The sequence below is a fragment of the Centrocercus urophasianus genome, unplaced genomic scaffold (genome assembly GCF_019232065.1).
Source record: "Centrocercus urophasianus isolate 14NV4802_14NV808 unplaced genomic scaffold, USGS_Curo_1.0 seq_12, whole genome shotgun sequence".
NCBI classification, from domain to species: domain Eukaryota; kingdom Metazoa; phylum Chordata; class Aves; order Galliformes; family Phasianidae; genus Centrocercus; species Centrocercus urophasianus.
Window position 1 is genome coordinate 31,115,169 of NW_024884364.1, and position 19,295 is coordinate 31,134,463.

A 19,295-nucleotide genomic window follows, 5' to 3' on the forward strand; every position below is an offset into this window, starting at 1 on the left:
GCTTCTGGTATTTGGCACAGCTTTATATCAGTAACAAGCATAAATTATCATTCATATTGAGAGGGTTGCACCAAAATAAAGCAGAACCTGGATTAAATTGAAATTATTTGATGAAAAATAGAGAAGAGAGAGGGTTGTGAGCTGAATCTATGGGCTGCAGAAGCCAGACAAGGACTCGTAGTAGAAAATACAGAAGAAGAACTCAAATTTTAGTGATTTCCTCCAGGGAAAAAAGAAAAGTCATGAAAATCTTCTTGCTGTCAAGAAGGAACTGACAGAAACTGAAGGAAGAATGCAGGATCAGAGACTTCTGAGTACAGAAGTACATCTGGGTGAGATTTAGTATTCAAAAGCAAGGCATGGTTCTTTTACGTGTTTGATATCAAGGCATATTTTGATACAGCAAATGTGTTTGACAGAATTTAGATTAAGATGTAATAGTGTATGTTAAAATATATTAACGGATTATGCTTCAAAATGGAAAAAAGAGACTATATTTTGTCAGTGCCACATACATCTATACATGCAGTTATAAATAGTCTCACCCCTCAGACTGTATGGTAGAAGAGGTAGCAGATGTCTGTCTAGCTAAGTTTATTTTTAACCTGGCATTGATGCTTTTCACTTCATGAATTATTGTGTGGGGTTTTCTCATGGTGTTTGAACATTGTCTTGTTTCTTCCCAATTTACATGCTGCATCAGGACTAGTTGAAAATGTTTCCTGTCCCTATACAGTAAATTATTAGCAATCTGTCAGTTCCTCTGTGTAGGCACGGCACAGGGACAGTCAGGCTCTTAGTGGGTTTTTACTTCACACTCCTTCAGCAATTGAAAACTGAGAAAGGAGAAAGAGTTCTTACAGCACCAACTGAATTTAAGAATACTTCAAAACTACAGCACCATCAAGTTAAAGGAAAGCTTACTGAGTGCTCATTGCTATAACATAAGGAAGAAAGCTCCTGAAGCATTATTGCAGGCTGCAGGAAACTAAATGTCTGTAAATTGTAGACTGTAAGTGGAACAGAAAAAGGACTGAAGGAGCAGTCAAATTGCATAGAGGACTTTATCTGGGCACCCTCTGGTGCTGCCTTAGGCAAGAAAACAGAAAACTCAAGCAGCTTTATTCAGCCATCACTAAAATGCCTTGTTTAATTAGTTACCTTGGGTCTCTTCAATGAGCACAGCTTGTTCCACAGCCTGGGGAAAACATCCCCTGGGGAAAAGCACTGGGATTTTTTAAGGCTTGATGGCCTGTGCTTTCAGTCTGAGGCTCAAACAGCTGCTGCTGTTTCTGAATATCCTCAGCTTCACAAAATATAACTAAAACATTAATTTTATCAGGTCTACACAGGGCACCTGAGTTTTCTTCATATTGCCTTGGCATATGATGTGCACACATATCCATAGCCATATCCAAAGATAGGGGAAGTCGGAAGGAGCTGAACTGCCACTTCTGTCCAACACTTCTTCGGAAGTAGACAACCATCAATGCAAACAGAGGGAAAAGATATCTTTGCTCCACAGAGCCTCCCCTCCCCCTTTTCACAGTCCACAGCCTTACTGGATTCTAGATCTTTGCAATTCACCAGATTCACTACATTCCTATTAAAATTCAAGGTGGGGATCTCAGTCAGCTGCCTCTCTGTGTTTTCTACAGCCAGCTTCCTCTTCCTCTGGTATGCCATTCCATGGCTTAACTCTTTTAGTTTCTAACATACATAAAAATTAGAAATACAGGAGAAAACAAGCAAAATTTGTCAGGGATCATTAGTAGCATTTGTCCATGCCACATAATGGCTGATGTGACATTCTGATGACAACTCTGGATTGATTGTCCAGCAAATGAAGACCTACCAGCTTGTAATTACTTACAGATTACCTCCTGGAAAATATTCCACAATTTAAAATGTCTTAAGACCTTTTTGTATCTCAACTTCTGAAAGTCCACCATTGATCAGGACTGGAGAGTCACTAAAACATAGCACAGACAGGGTAAATAATACATGGGAAGTTTATAACCAAAGGGCACAAAATCATACTTCCTTCCCATGTGCTTAAAAGAGAAAAAAAGGAAATAGTTTCTCTCTGTCTTTTTTTAAATGTCCTAGTGTGTGAAAACATCAGTTACTCCAGGCACAAGTTAAAAGAGGGGTTGAAAATACAAAACCTATAATGGATGTCTAGACTCAGAATCACTCCCAACACCTTAATATTATTGCCCATGTATGGGAAAATGATGGGTGTATGTCCACATTCATTCAACAGCACATTCCTACACATTTTCTCTTGTTTGTTTTACTCCATACAAACGAAGCTCTCTAGCCACTTTATAGACATATAATTAGACAGTTCCCTAGCCTTTAAAGCATTTTTTGTGGAGATGCCTCAAAAGGCATAGGATTGAAGCATGACTTACATAGAAGGAAGAAAAGCACAATTGACCACAAAGGGCAAATTAAAGTAATAGTTAAAAATGAACTGCTAATTCAACCACATCTTCAATGGAAAATTTGTATTACAATGAAAACACCAGCATATTTCTTTCTCCATTGTGAGTTTAACTTGGAACATCACCACGACTTCAAAGCTGGATGAAAAGCAAAGAGCTTTGGAGTGAGAATTTCTAGCATCTGTTTTGCTATGGCAGTGCTGAAGGGAAAAAAGCCCATTGTGTTAAAAGATAACTGAGGATGTTTGGCCCAGTTTTTTGACCTTGATCTTCATGTTGAAACTACAACAATCTGATCACTCAATTCTAATTTATTTTTTTCTTAGTGCAAACTGTTACTCTACACCTTCTAATATTTCTGGTATTATTTCAGAGATATATCTGGGCCCCCAGTATGAGAGTCAGCTCTCATATTTGTTGTTGTTGTTGTTTGTTTGTTTGTTCGTTTTCCGAAAGATTACAGGATGTATAGTTTGAAAGCTGTCAAAGTAAATAAAAATTATGCTACAGTTTAAACTGGCAATTGCAATTCCTAAGTCCCTTGCTTAGCATTAACTTACTCTGAGATGAATGGCTGATTCAGCACCTTTTGCCGTAGTGGAGCTTGTCCACCACTGCATTGGATGCCCTTGTGTTCAGTCCCTATGATAATGGGCAGATTCTTATAGAGTTAATTCATTCAGGCATGTCAGTGAATGAGCCACTGAAGAGACTTTGTCCCCATGGATTTGTAAGAAATTGATCAGATCTTCAGTTAACCTCTGGACCTGAAGAAGGATGTAGAAGCTGTCAAGGCAATTATTACCTAAGGGTAGGAATTCAACCTAGCTTAACAATTCCATCAATGTGCATTTTCAGGATTTTGCTCACCAAGAACAGTTAAAAAGTAACCAGAATACAGTTCATATGAAATAGGAATCTTAATGATATGTTAAAAATTGTGGAAGTTGTTCTTGAATTAAAGACTGATACCATATGGCTTCAGCTACATCACAGACAGATTTTGGATTTTCAGACTGCAGGTTATTTGACAAATAAGCGTTGAATCTTGCCTCTTGTGATACCAGAAGTGACTGGTCACAAGCTTTCACTCGTAAGTTTAACCACAGGATTATCGTCTTCCAAAACACTAATATGATTTTTGCTCTTTTCAGAATAGAGCGTGGTTTTATCAGTAAAAATAATGTAAGATTTCAGTTGTTTGCTGAAACTCTGACTTTACCTGCTAGAATATCATACTAGCACTGAGTTTCAGCTTTACCAAGAAACGCAGGGGATTTTATATCAGCCACTGCAGTTAATGGTTTTGTCAGTGTCTTCATAATGTAGTTGTGATATTATTAAATGTAGTTGTAGCTGAAGACAACTGCCCAATGGCAATAATAAGGAGAATACCAGCAAATAAGACTTTTCACTTGATAAATGAGTATACTGAGTAATCGAATTTGTATCCAATTTATCTATGATCAAAGAATGGAAGTTGTTCACATCGTGATAGAAAACTGTTAATTTCTTCACATGTACAACTCATATTAATCAATTGGGCCTCATTAACCACTCACAAACTGGACCATCACAAAGTAGGTTTCAGGAAATCATTTTCCTGGCAATCCATTCCCTTCCCCAGTGTAGTTACATTAAGAAGAGAAGTTATTTTTGAAGTGACTGGGGAGCAAACTGGTTTAGTGGTGCTTAGCCTGAACTTTGTATCTAATTCTGATCATTTGTCAGAATGCTTCTTCATCTAGCCAGTGTAACCAGCGAAGCCTTCCTACATAGAATGACTTATCATGAGCTAGATAAAATCTGTACCTTTGCCACCTCAAGGTCAATACTGAGAACAGTGTGTTTTGTGGACAGTTATTGCATACAGGTGAGATCAGACTCCCTCGCGAGATGAGCCTGTGATGCTTTAGTTTATCATATGTCAGTTTCCTTTACAACAGGAAGTTTGTGCAGGAGGAAGGAAGCCCATATTTGACTTTCCACCAAGCAGCTTTTGCATGGTTTGAGCTTAAACCCAAGCAAAGCCTTGTCTGACTGAGGATGTTCATCCAGGTGGATCTTCGTGGTGAGAATATGTAAGCTGATAGTTACTTGAACTACGTGCACCATCTCCAACCACTGCAAAAGTGTCTTTGTTAGAATCATAGAATCACCAAGGTTGGAGAAGACCTCTAAGGTCATCCAGTCCAACCATCCACCTTATCACCAAATACTTCTCACTAAACCACGTCCCCCAGTACAACAAACAGTAGTTGCCACAAAGGGTGTACATAGCTGTGCCCCTTTTGCTGACTGAAGTCTGCAAAAAGATACTTGTGTTCCTAATTGTGTTGCATTTTGGATACAGCCTTGCTTCTGTTGTTTCCTATTACGTAGATCTATGTAAAAGCTGTTTTGAGAACATCAAGTGACACCTCAAGCATGCTGTTAATGAGGTCACTAGTTAGACTGCTGGATTCCACTTGAGCTAAGCACCTAAAATTTGGCTCTTACTAGAATCACACCTGAGTAATCACAAAAGTTGCTGCAGATCACTTGGTGATCAAGGCCTCTTATTCTTGTCCTGTTGTTTTATGTCTAATTTACTAGAGAGTGTGAGCCTGGTGCTTTAATGGGTGCTTTTCTGAAGTCTCTGGTGTCAGTTAGAAATGTGATAGTGAGAAGGCTGAAATGAATAAACAGGTGCCTGCATGCAAATTAAAACTATCTCAATGACAGGTTTTGAGCATGGAACTTCTTTCCCCATGGAAAACGGTGCAAAGGAAGATCTTGCCCTGTCTTTTATTGTTAGAGAAGTCAAATGTGAGAGACATCCTTTTTCCCACATCAGCCCATTCAGACAGTTTTCGCCTCATGGAAATAAGGCAAAACAGTAAGTGAGACAGCTAAGTTCTATGCAGAATATCTACCAGAAGGATCACTGTGGTTGCCTCATGGTGTGAGAATCTACCACCACTACTTGCCCTTATACCCCACTGCTACTCTAACCTGGATGCCCAGGAGTGACTGCCAGGATGTCTGTGGCATTTTGCTTACACTCTGCCAGGATGTGATAACACGAGTGTCAAAGAAGTCAGAAGGAGATGGAAACATATAAATATGCAGTACTTGAAATATATAGTTACTGTGCTTTTTTGACCTTAAATCCTTTTCACTCCTCTCATATCTTGTTAGACATGTCTGAAGGTGGCTTTGTTGCCAAACTGTCTTCATAGTATTTTTTTTAAAATATACTACTAAGATGAAAATCAGCATACATCAATGTAGACACTGATAGGCTTTCATATGCATATTCTGCTTAGTGTAACTTGAGATACAAAGTCTTGAAATTTAACTAAACTCTAAATTCTGTAGGCCCTGGAAGACAAGATCCCTGCCTGCCTTTCCTAAAAGAAGGCTGTGTTTGAATAGATCTAAGAAGTTGTGAAGAACATCCCTTGATTCACTTCAACAGCTGAAAATCACAGACATTTCTTATTTGAGCTTTTCGAAGTTATTGTACTACACACACTATCAGGTGTTTCTAATGACAAGGTCAGTGATTTCCGGCTGTAGGGTCAGTTTTGACTGTTGCATTGTACTGAAAGAAAGGCAAGAGGTTGTTTCTGTTCAGCTAATTAGATAGTAGGATACATCCCTATTTGTTGGGCAGCCAGCAAGCTTCAAGAAAGAGAGCACGTGAGAAGGGCTTTTAGTTCAGCATCCCTGTGTGGCAATGTTCTTGTATGTGCACATAAATGTGGAGAGTATGTGTGATTACTCCAACATATTAAAGTTGTGCGCATTGTATACGGAGAAAATGTACACGAAAATATAAGTGACATTAAAGAAATGCAGGCTAGAAAAACTGTGCATTTTCAACAGGAGCAGAAGTGAGTCAGGTTTTTTTTTCTTCTATTGTTTCTGGTAAATTGTGGTAAATTGTTAGTTCATTTAATTGATGGTTCTCATAAGAAATGGCAATGAGGTATTGCCCTAATCGAGATGGTTCAAAAACGAAGTAATGAAGTGTACTGGAATTTTAATATCAAGGATAAAAATAATAAAATTCACAAAGAATCAACATAGTACACAACCTGTGCTTTGTGCATTTAATTTATATGCTTGTTACAGAGGCAGCATCTATTTTCAGTGAGATGCTGCTTTTTTTTTTTCTAACTGAGCAGCTGGGATAAATTAAATAGTAGTCAAAGACAAAATTAACAGTTTAAGGGCCATGAGTCTGCTGGAATGAGGGGAAGGGAGAATAGATGAGGAGGACAGCGACAGAAGGAATTGTAACCTCCAGATGTCACCATAATAACTCCCAGGCATACAGTCTCATAATGTGGTATGTGTTATACTCCACTCTAGACTGCTCTATCTCTGACAAGTTCCTCACTGCACTAATTCCTCTATTATCCCTTTCTTCCCACAGTGCTGCAGAGAGAAGGCAAGTGAAGGAGAAGTTCCTCTCATCCCACTGCACACAGTCAATACTGGCAGCTCCTGACAAGACATGGGCTAGAGTGTTAAGATAGGAATAAACCTGCCTAGCTCTGCTCTGTAACTGGAGAGCCACGCATTTTGGCCTCAAGTCACGTTCTTAAGCTTCTCCCTGGATTCCAGCTTCCAAAATACTGAAGTATAAATTCTCTTCTTTATTCTTTTCTCTCCACCTCTCTGGCTTACCACCTCAACCTTCTCCAGTGGCTGAGAGAGCAAAGAAGCTACAGGAACAGGGGGGAACGAGTCCAGCTAGAAGAAATGACAGAGCTGGGCAGAACAAAGGTAAAATGAACTTCTCAGCCCTCAGCAGCTGACTGCCAATGCACGAAATGCTTTCAAGAAGAGGAGTCCTTGTCTGCTGAGTGAGACAAAGAGGAGGGACCAGAAGAAGATGGACCGCTATGGAAAGGTATTTGTGGATGCATGGCTGAGTGGAGAGAGTGAGGGGTTGGAACGACTGGTAGAGAGGAATAGTGTAATGAGTTTAATATACTTTATTATAATGAATAAAATTGTTTTTTAAATTATCCCAATGTAGATGTTCAAGTGCTTACTATAATAGATTGTTCTGACAATAATCAGGGCTCTGTAATGGCTTGAAAATCAAGTGTCTCTTGTAAGTACCCTTCCCAGCCTTGCATTTTCTGTTAGAGGGTCTGAACCTCTCTTACACTCACGTCTATTCATACTACTAGCGAGATGTAAAAAGAGCTGAATGGAATTGGGAATAACACCTGAATATTCTTCACTTCCTGCTCTCAATGGCTGTGCAGCACTGAGGAGAACTTGCTGCTGTTTTTCACCTTAGAGAGAGTTATTTGTTTTAGCCATGTCACATTTGAGTGGAGTCAAAATATCTGACTACCTACCCCTCCATTACTCTACCTTTTGCACGCACGCTATGAGCCAGTCCCTGAAGCATACAGCCTGGTTCCCAGCAACAGAATCCCTCTACAAGGATATGGAATGGTTTGGATGATAAACCTCACATAAATGCAAAATGATTGTGCTGATAGCATTCAGTACTTTGTAGTTATGCATTGCAAGGTTTGGAGATGACTTGTCTCAGAAACAGTATATGCAGTAATAGCTTTACACAAAGACGACGCTTTTTGAGATAAAGTGGCAGTTAATTCAAAACAGAATCTCAGACTTAGCCTTGCCTTTTCCCCCTTCTTTGAAGGAAATGAGAGGTGACACAATTGGATTAGATACACATTTTAGACTTTTCAGAAAACAAGGTATTATTTACCAAAAAAATTGTAGTATTTCCAAGCTGATAAATGCAGTATATTGCTTTTGGCATATATTCTCAAACACTATTTACCAGAAATTCTGTAGGAGCTCCTTTGGACTTTACATAGCCTATTAGGTAAATATGGGCTTTACAGATCTATAGGAAAATGTATATTTTTACAGAAGCTTTTTAAAGTTTGGCAACACCATCCAGCCCAACCCTTTTTATTGTATAACAAAGAGATTCATTTTTAATGGCACAATTGCCAAAGTCCACAAAACTCGGCCTACTCTTAACATGGTAGTAAGAGAGCAAGGGAGATAGAGATGTACTTTGATTGGCAAATGAGCCAGGATCGGAGACACAAAAATGAGACAGTCTGAGGTGAAGTGCTTTCAGAAACCTGGATGGATCAAAGGACTACTTCCTTCTCCAGCGCCATGGTATCTAGATCAACAGAAGGTGAAGATGTCTGGTCTACCTTGGAAAGTGTGAACAGCTCACTTGCAGAAAGCACCCCTGTTCCTGTATGCAGAGATGCACACAAAATAAACATGCTACCTAGCACTGGCATGTGCATCGAAATTCATACACAGGTGCATATCTCAATGCATATATAGATATCAACTACAGTTAACTTAATTGGCATTCATTTCAGAAGTCTCTGGAAACAAATACAGTTGCTTGTCTGAGGTCAACCTTTTCTTTTAGCCCTCTCCTTTTAGCAGCCAGCTAGTCTAATCTTTGCTAGAGAAGTTTTATTGCTTTATTTGCTATGGAAGTACAAATCAGGATGGATTCACCTGTTTCGGAATGTGTGCTCAAACCCAGAATTGGCAGGACACCTTGTAATATGCTGAGTCCAAATAACATTATGCCAATGCTGCAATTGAAACGCCTTGCTTCATTTTGATAGCTCCAGATTTCTGGATGTTCAATTTACTGGAAATCCAGAGTGATTTCCATGAGCTGGGCCTGATGGCCAAGCTCCATAATAATCAGAGTGGCTTTCTGTGTTCTTCTGGACAGAGTTGGGCGCCTTTTCAGCTAGCCTGCTTTGTCCAGAAAGATAGAAACTCATATCAAGTCTTGCTGTGTGGCCAGGACCAGCTGCTGACAGTTGACTGTGGTGCTCTTGCTGTCCAAAGTGAGCAAGTCTTCAGCAATTGATGGGAAATCAGAGTTGTCTTCAGAGACAGACACACTTGTGTGGCTCTCTAAGCTGCCTATATGCAGTTTGTGCTCCCCACCAACTTGAGTAGAATCTTACTGACGTTATTCCATGGAAACATAGATGCTGTCGATGTAGAATGCTTTTCTGCTTCTGTTCTCCTGTGGAAAGCAGCTCCAACCTCCCATATCCCACTACAGTACTACACTAAATAATAGATCTTGGAGGTAGTCATTTAAGAGACAGTTTTTGATAACGTTTTAGACCACTGACTTGCAATTATGAGCAAATATCACTATAGATCAGCTGGGAAATACTCAAGGAAGTGATACAAAACAAAGTAAAGGAAGTTATTGGACAGTATACATAGTTTATGACAGTCTAGACAAACAATAAAACAGGGCGATGTGGGGAAAATGTAAAAAGCCAAGTCTAAAGGGAAAAAAAAGAAGCAAAATTATCTTTAACAACATCAGCAAATCACTCCAAGGATGAACAAGAAGAGTAAACTTTAAAGGAATATCAAAAAAAACAAGATCTAAGAGCAGCATGCCAGTATGCTAACAGTTAATTTCTGTGGAATAGAGTTGGGCCAATGATACCAGTAATCAGGAAAAATAAAAAAATAAAAAAAAAGAAGTGATGAACAGCATACCACAAAGGTATGCGTTGAAGTAAATATGAAAGGAATATTTTGAAACCTCCTGCAGCCAGGTTTAGAAGCTTGCAGTCCACCCTGAAATGCAAACAAGGTAGACGTGCTTGATTAGGCATTAGCTCAGTTTCTTTATCAGAAATCTCTATTCCAAGAAAGAGTTAAAAGCAGATGTTCTGCAAGAAGAGATAAATGGCATGACTGGCCTTTTAGAAGCTGGAGGAATAAATTCTACCAGGGGATAAAAAAGATTTGAAAAGGTATACTGGAGCAAGTGGAAATATGAGGTAACTGAATAAAGAAAATAGCTGAATGAACCCTGAGGAAAAGAGTTCCTGTCATTCCAAGGAATCCAGAGGTATAAGTTCATTGTCCTGATGAAATCAATTGTCAACAGTCTGTAGTTAGCTGTGGAGTAGGGGAAAGAGACAGCATGACTTCAAATTGGTGTCAAGAGCGTTGCTGGTAAAGAGTTATACTCTAGCAGAACATGGGAAAATTATGGACAGTGGAAGAAGATGAGTGTCATTGTTTCTGATGGGTTTATTATGGGAATATGTTGAAATGTGTTATGAGAAGTAGAAGAATCATAGAGAGTTCCACATAAATGCACGGATTAAAGCTGTACCATAAGAATTTATGGGGGTCAAGCAATTGCTTCACATAAAAAATTAATGAATGACAAAACACTATGAATTGAGCATCCCTCCTTTTGCTCTTAATCAGGTATTACAAATACTGCATTGAAAAGTCATATTTAGTATAAAATAGCATTTGTCCAGGCAGCGCATAAACCACATGACTTTGTGAACTGAACAACATTATCAAGAACAGTAAATAATCAGGCACTGAATAGCTGCAGTTGAAACAACAGCAGGTGTAAAGTGAAATCATCTGAAGACAAATGAAGAAATAGGAAGGAGGGCAGGAGGTGAAATCAAGGCGTGGGAACAGCTAAACCTGAAAAGATTATGATGGTGGGAATATTGCAGAAATCAAATAGATAACAGAATGTCAGAGATAGTAATGCAAATGAAATCAAGGTCAGTCAACAAAGAAACAGACTGAATGAGCTGCTCTGAATAGATTCAGGTAAGTGGGCTGGCATCTTGTATAGGGATGCAGTCAAACTGGACGCAGTGGAAGAACAAGCAGCAATGCTGTTCAGTTCCTGATGTCTATTAAGAGCCTGGGAGATGACAAAAAAACAACGCTTAAAGAAACTTACAGAAAGAATCCCAGTCTGCCTGAAAAAAATGCATAAATTAAGGCTTCAATGTAGCTTTTCTTTGGTCTTTTGTACAATAACGGCTATGTTTTACTGAAGCCATTCTGTTTGCTTCTACAAAGTCTGTTTCAGATTTTCAGGCAGCTTGTGCCTTGAAATCTGGTTGAAACCCCTGTAAGAACAATACTTGGTAAATGAATATTAATGAATATTAATGGTCTACTCCAATAAGTGTTAAAAGATCATGTTGCAACCAAATTTTCTCTGCCTGCAACTTGGCACCAAATAAAGCTGAGTGTGCGTGCTTATAGAATAGACCTTCTGAAACAGATATATTTGCATTCCCAGAGACCTTTTGACAGCTCTGGTTTTTATTGTGGCCTATAGGGAGACTGGCTTTTCCTGTCTGTACAGTAATTTTCAGACATATTTTCCGTCAACGATAAAATCAGGAGAATGTGTGGGTCTATATGAGGACACCTGGGTGCTGTGTCTTAATAGCAGACATGAGATTTTGTTTTGGAATTGTCTTTTGTTTTGAATGGTGCTGATCATCTCTGTTCTCATGAATAGTCTGTGATCTGTAAAGGCCTAAGAGAATGTTTTCAAGCATGGGAGCCAATAGTTCAGCATCAATATCCGTAGTTTAAGGCTCCTACACATAGCAGGGCATCTAATGCTCTTGTCACCAATTTACCTAAACTTTTAGTAAGCTAGTTAATGGGCTGTAACACATGTTGCTTTATTTTTTAACAATGTGCGTGTGAAAAACAAATATCTCAAACACGAGACATTAAGTGTGACGAAATAGATCATTTACTGTCTTGTTACTTGTTGTATTGCTGTGTCTTGAAGACCCTACTTTACAAATACTTGTCAATATTTGGCTTTGCATCATAGAGTTCTTTAAGACTAAAACTTTCTGATATGAATAGTGTCAATAATTCACATTAAAAGAGCCTTTTACTCATTGCAGTATCACCCAGTTTGATCTCTTCTGTCATTACCTGATGCCATTTGCAAGCCTAAACAGTCAAAACTTGCAAACATTAAAACAAGGATTGTTTTCCGTGCTTTTAATTTTCTGCCTTACATGATGGATGGTAGTATTTATTATAGCTCAGAGGAACAAAGCAGTTGCTATACAATTTGCCCCAGGCAAACTGTCCTGACAACAGCCGAAAAATAATAGCCACGGTTCCTGAAAAGATTTTGCTCAGACTTTCTGAAAGAATTCACCTTTGGGGCAGGGAGCAAGCATGGAAAAATGCAGCCCCAAAGGTCAGCATTTTGAAACACTCATAGTATATGAAAATAGGAGGCTACAATGGAAACTATGGTGCAATCACAGTGACAGTGGGTGCAGCCAACATCCCTGTGCCATCTTCTGTTCATGAAGCAATCATTTTCTGCCCCCATAACATCATGAATTATATTTTACTTGCTCTCAAAGCTGAATTCAGTAGGTATACAATAACAGCTCTGCCTTTTACAAAATTTGATCTTCAGTCTGTTTAGCACTCCCTGGTCAAATGTTTGTACTTTGCTCTTGGAAAACAACCTTCATAATCTTTTTGTACTGGAGATGCCATGATCTATACTGCAGACAGTAAGCCTGGTGATAGTCTTTGTACATATGCCCTGTATCTCAGAGTCTGTACCCTCCCCTTTATTACCTTCTTTTTGTGCGTATTCAGTAGTGTCATAAGTTCTGTCAGTCTCAATAGTTGTCTATAGGCTTAGTTCATAATCCTCTTTGATAAAGTTCGGCAAAGTTTATGTGTCAGTTATTTTTAATTGTCCAGAAGTTATTTTCCATAAAGACACTTTTAAAATACACAAAAGTTCTCATTTAATTTGGACAGCCCTTTCCATACTGTTTCCAGAGAGACTGCCTAGTCTGGGTATCTGAAGCTGGTAATAGTAATGCCATATTTTTGTCCCGGATAGTTATGGGCTTTCACAGCTCAAAGAAATTCAGTAAGAGAAAGTCTAGAATGAGTATTCTCTCAGGGACCTTATTGCTGCTCATGAAAATAAAATTCCAAGTGAAAAAAGATCCATTATTTCTCAAGTTGCTCCAAAGTGGAGCTCCATTTAAACAACATTAAGTTTCAAAGGTGGGGAGAAGACTAAATTAGCCACTGGATTCTAACCTAGACTGTCAGTGTTAAGAAATGTGTTTGAGAATTAGGAGAATTCACAGAACTCATTCTAGGGGTTCAGTGACCTGAAGTATCTGAAATCAGACTGATTTCCTTCCTCTTTCTGTCAAGTGTGTTGTTGAAGAAATATGATGAGACAGTGCTATGAGGTATCAGACACTGGTTTTTCTTTGAATGAGGAATGTTTTTCCTGCCCATTGGAAACACATCAATACATAAAAGGATCCAATGGTCAAAAAGCTTGAGCTTTCCAACATTTCCCAGAAGGATTTCTGGTCATCACAGTGGCTCTAATTGTGAATAATGAAGTTCATACACCCCAGAATCATGGCTTGAGGAGAAGCCACAGGAACTCCAGGGGGACTGACCATCATGGATGATGTAGAGGAAAATGTTAGATTAGAGAAAGTTTTTTCCCTTACTAGTGGTCAAAGGTTTTCACCACTGACTGCTTTCAGCCCTGTTTCTCCCAGAATCCCCTGGAGCAACAATTCTGGACCACAACCACCATCCATTTCTTACACCAGAAATCCTGCTTGTAGCTGAGAATGTTTTTGGATTTGAGTGCTGTAGAGCATACTTTTCCATGACAACAGATTTTATTCAATTGCAACAAAACAAATATTATATTAGAACCATACCTTAATTATAACATAACTATAACTTAAGTGACCTGGAGAGCTATCTGCTCTTGCTCCTATGAGGAAGAAATATGAAAGTGGTACAGGAAGCATCTTTGCCTGCAGAGGTTCTATCAGCAATGTGAGCAGATCATTCCCATAGAGAGATTTATGTATCCTTCTGGCTTGTGATGCAGCAAACTGAACACACACCCACTGCCGTCTCAGAAAACAAAGACAAGTGGCTGGATTCCAGGAATTTGAGGTGAATTTTGGCTGCTTCAGGCATCTTGACCAGATTGGGGGAAAAAAATCCCTCTTGGATCTGAAGCCCATTTGCAGTTTCATTCTGGTGTGGAAAGTCAGTTTGAATTTGAATTCTTGCTTATGAATCTGTCCCATCTCTGGGCTAGAACCAAAACCAGAGGAGGCTCACTTCCAGTGTCAGGGAAAATGCAGCCAAAATTGTACGGGAATGAATGGCTTTTCTCAGGGCAGTTTTCCCTCTCTAGAGCTTCCTGACACTTGGTCATCCACTTAAGATCTTGGACATAACATAAGAACACTTCTGTCATCAAGAAGCAACACCTCTGGGCAGGACCATGGAAGAACATGGAAGATCAGGTCACCATTCAAGCCCTTCTGTCCCTACCCTGACAATAGCCTTCATGAAGTGGTGAAACCCCAAGGCAGGCAGATGAAGAATACCTTCTCTAGTATGAAAAGATAAGACACATTTCAGCAATTGCAGTGTTCATGAAGCCAAGTTGTTTGAGCTGAAGTTGAAGCTTTTGAAAGCACTAACTGCTGTGGTAACACAATTTCCAAGGTCACCACTTGCTTCATTGAGAACAGAGCTGGGTCCTTCTCAGCCAGATCCTTCCGTGTGAAGCTCGTCAAGTGGAATAAAATCCCGTTCCAATTATGTGCTTTTCATGTGCTTAAATTTCCCTTAGGAACAACACTGTCAGCCACAACCACTCCTAATGCAAAGAACATATGGTAGAGGGTTTGTACACAAACCACTGCTTTAAACTGTAGCAGGCTAGGTAATGCGCCATGAATTCCTTGCTGCTGCCACTGTTGCAGTGTCAACACAGAGGCGACAAAAGAAAGAAGATGGAAAAATGTGCATCATGGTTCCTAGTAGTGCACATTTGCAATGAGTGCATGGTTACTGATTTCCTTGGAGCAGGAAACTTCATGTGCCCATTTGTACATACACGCGCAGAGAATCGCATTCCCTAAAGCACTTAAAGTTTTAACTAATTTCAGAGGAATGTGTGTAATGAGTTCTATTTTATCAAGAATTCTGACAATCAGGAACAGATGAATGTTCTGATTCACAGTTCACTTACCTACAAATGAATACTCAAATTCACAGAAGAGAAATATCAAAAATAGGAGACTATTTTAAAACAATTAAAGAAAACGCACAGTAAGAAAAAATTGCAAACTTGCAGAAACATTTCTCTGTGTTTAACAAGATCCAGCTTTGGGTTAAATACTTTTGATGTCTTGTGTTCAAGTGTTCTGGTCTGAAAAGTATATTTTTCTATCTCCATATAAGAAAGTCAGTAAAACTTAAGCTGTAGGGGATCTTCTAAAAAGGTTATGAGTAGGAAAATAAATTTCATGTTACTTTCTTATTTTTTAATTAAATTCCTTCATGTGCACAGCAATGTGCTTAAAAATAATAATAATAATTAGAAATAGTTTTAATCCTGGAGGTGTCTCATACTGAATTGCTTGGTATAATTCAAATAATGCTTGAGAAAATGGTATTTGGTCTTAGTTCTGCATCATGTGTTACATTTTGTTAGCGGTATATGAATAGTTTCTCTTGTGTTTGTTTTATAGTATTTGCTTTCAAATCAAGACACGTTTTGAAATAATGAGCCCATAGACAATTTAGGCAACATTCCTACTGGTTTTTCTACACTTCTATTAACTGAAGGCCTTGGTATTACTGATGTAATTTTTCAAAAGCCCGTAATAAAAGTAGAAAAAATAGCTCGTGTAGATTAAGGTGGAAAGCCAGCTGGTACATGCAGAAAACATTAAGTTCCGATAGCTTAGTACTGAAACATAAAAGTAGTGTTTCAGCTGCAGAACTGAAATTGCTGTCAAATGCAAAGCACCACAGATCATAGCAGGGTGCTTCTGGCCTGGGGCCAGCAGAACTGAACACTTTACCAAATTGTTTTGATTCTGCGGGTGCACTAAAAAAAATGTGCTATTACAAGAGGTAAATTTTTGTGCTTTTCCTCCATTTTTTTTCTATTTGTCGCAGAATAACTATTAAGATTTGCTTTGAAACACTACTGCCAGTGTTACAGAGGGAGTCTGAGTGTGAGGGACTACACATGCAACAGCACTGGGCACTTGAGTGATTTCTCTGGGAGCGGTAATCCTCAGTGCTTTTGGAGATCTGGGCTAGGGACACAGGGGTGAGCTTTACATGAATATTTAGCATATAAAATTGCAAAGAGATGTTTAGTGATTCTTAGGTGACATGTAGGCTCAAGATATCTTGATCTTATTTTGTGCAAGATCTGTTTCTAGCCTGGTGTCTGGTTTTCTTTCTTTGCATGCTGTACCTAATGGCTTTCAGCTTGTGAATTTGGGGTTTATAGGAACAAAAAATTTTTTAGCGTTTTGATCCTGAGAAGAACAGATAGGAGTTGGAATGTCACTGTGTCTCTTTCCCTTCCTGGTGTGCACGTTCTTACGAGCTGAGAAAGTGCCAAAGCACTTTTTCAGAAAAAGAACGGAGTTTTGGATTCAAGATAAGTTGGAGGTACAGGTCTGATATATAGGACTAACTTCTTCTACCACAGTATATTTTATTGTCTCTTTAACTAACTATACTTTTTTCTAAGCTATACTCCATACAATTTACTTTGTACATAAGAGCTGAAAATACCCTGAGCCAAGCCTCTTATCATCACGGGACTTCCCGCTCAGCTATATTGATTGTAGACATTTGGATAAGTATTTAAACATATCTAGTCCAAACTTTCAAACTCTTACCACTTGCTGCTATAAGGAAACAAGTTTATGAGCTCTAGCATAGAAATAAAACTTAAAAAATAGCAAGTGAGTTTACAAATTTTGAAGAGCATGAGCTAACAAATTAGCTTGTCTGGGGAATTAGCCCACTTCAGCAGCAATATGGGAACAATTCAGCAGCATATGATCACTCACCGGGAAATGATGCTTGTTTAAGATTATTACTAATAAAGGAGCAACAAGAGCTGAGCACAGACAGCTATTGCCAGGCAGCTGAGCTGAAGAAATCCACGTCCTGTTTTTCCTCATCCCTTCTGGATGTGCACTGAGTAATGGACAGCACATTTAAAGCAGAGGAAAAGTGGGGAATGGGAAGTTGGATGATCATTCTGTATGTCCATGTACGACCCATGACATCAACTCAGTCATCTCTTGAAACCCCTTTGTATCTTCCTGGAGACAGTATTTCCTACTAAGAGCCCTGATCACCCATGTGCTCTCTGCTAAATGGATAGATGAAAACTTATATTCAAAGAAAAGCATATAAATTTTCAAGTGCCGAGTTGAGGGATGTCCTTACTTCTTAAATTCCATTCCTCTGTCCCATTGATCTGTCTTCCAGAATGTGACAGGGATACACTGGGTATTAGCAAAACAGCACAGTAATTAAAAATGGAACTGGAGTATGCTTGCACAAAGTGTGAAATGCTTCATTCTATCCCAGTATAACCCTCTGCTCATGACCCCCAACACTACATGTGATTTCACAGGCAGCATGATGCTGATTTGGGGAATGTGTGGGACTAGCATATTAGAGTATTCATATTTGGTTATGATTTGAGCAGTTTCCCAAACTTTAACAGAAGAAAGAAAAGGAAAGTTGTAAGTGGGGAGTTTTAATAACGTATAATTCAGTTACAACTAAACATAATTTCACTGGATGGTGAAAAAGAATTTCTAGTATAGGTGCTTCATCCCATGATGCTTTAGAGGGTTGTGTAAATAGAAGTGCCTATCTGAAAACAGAAAAATCCATTCACAAACATTTATTTTATAATGAAAACTGATAGGAGCTGTTGCCATCTCCATCATAGTAAATATAGAGAAAGAGATACCAGTGTAACAGGTTCATGGATTTGGGGAACAATCCAAGTCGTGTGAAATTCCTCAGTCTCTGGCAAAGAAAGAAAAAAATCTCATCTAACTGTTGTCCTTTTAAATGCAAAACAGCTGCTGCCTACTGGCACTGCCTGAATGCCTACATACTTGACCACATGACAGCAGAATTCCATCCTTTAGTTTCCTATGGTTGCATATCATTACATTAATAATGGCTGTTAATAAATGTCTGATTATCAGTGCTGTTGAGGAAAGGAGAGATTTTACTTTTGCTAGCGTCTTCTCCATGAGTCTCAGTTGAGCAGAATCTTGCTAGTAAACTGTTCACCCTGGGCTGATTTCCTCTTTCCCCTGAGCATAAGGGAGTAGTGAAAGCAACCTGGCATCATAGTGCTGTGGGATGGCTCTGCAGGTGATGCTGTTGTACTGTGTTGGACAGGCTTGTTGAGATACGTAGTTCCTGGAAGAATTACCTCTGGGAATATAGACACAGAAGAATGATGTCCAAGGACAACAACATTAGTCTTTCTAGTGTTGCATTGTCTTCCCTTTCACAGCAGCTCTTTTCATTTTGTTCCGGAAATCCTATTGAACACTAGTATGGTACCTACAGCAGTATACAGGCAAGAACATCTCTTCCTCATTCTACTTAAGGTACCCAACTTTCCCCTAATCTAATCAGCACTATCTGTGTTTTTTCCATCTACTCTTATTTGAGCAGAAAGGCACTGAAGCCAACCTAGAATTAATCATCAAAGAGGAAGAGCATCGTGGTTAAACAGACTGGAAACTTTGGTGGTCAGGGATTTTAGCTGCATCTGTGGCTGCTACAGCTCAGTACATTACAACCCTGGTACAAATGTATATCAGATGAGTTTCAGCCTTCCTTTTGCCAACAGGAAAATGGTAATCAATAATGTTGACTTTTAATTCTTCTTGCTCTTAGCGTTATACAACCACTTGCAACCTTATTTATTTAGGCAATAAGGCCTTTAAGGGACTTTGATCAGCTTGGCTAAAGTTTCTTCAAAGATTAACTGACGTTCTTTAAAAGTACATCAGTTTCCTTTTAAGCAGGTATTTACTTACCACGTAACTGGGTGTTGAGTGCTATGTAGTTATAAAGTTTGCCGGGCTCAGCTGT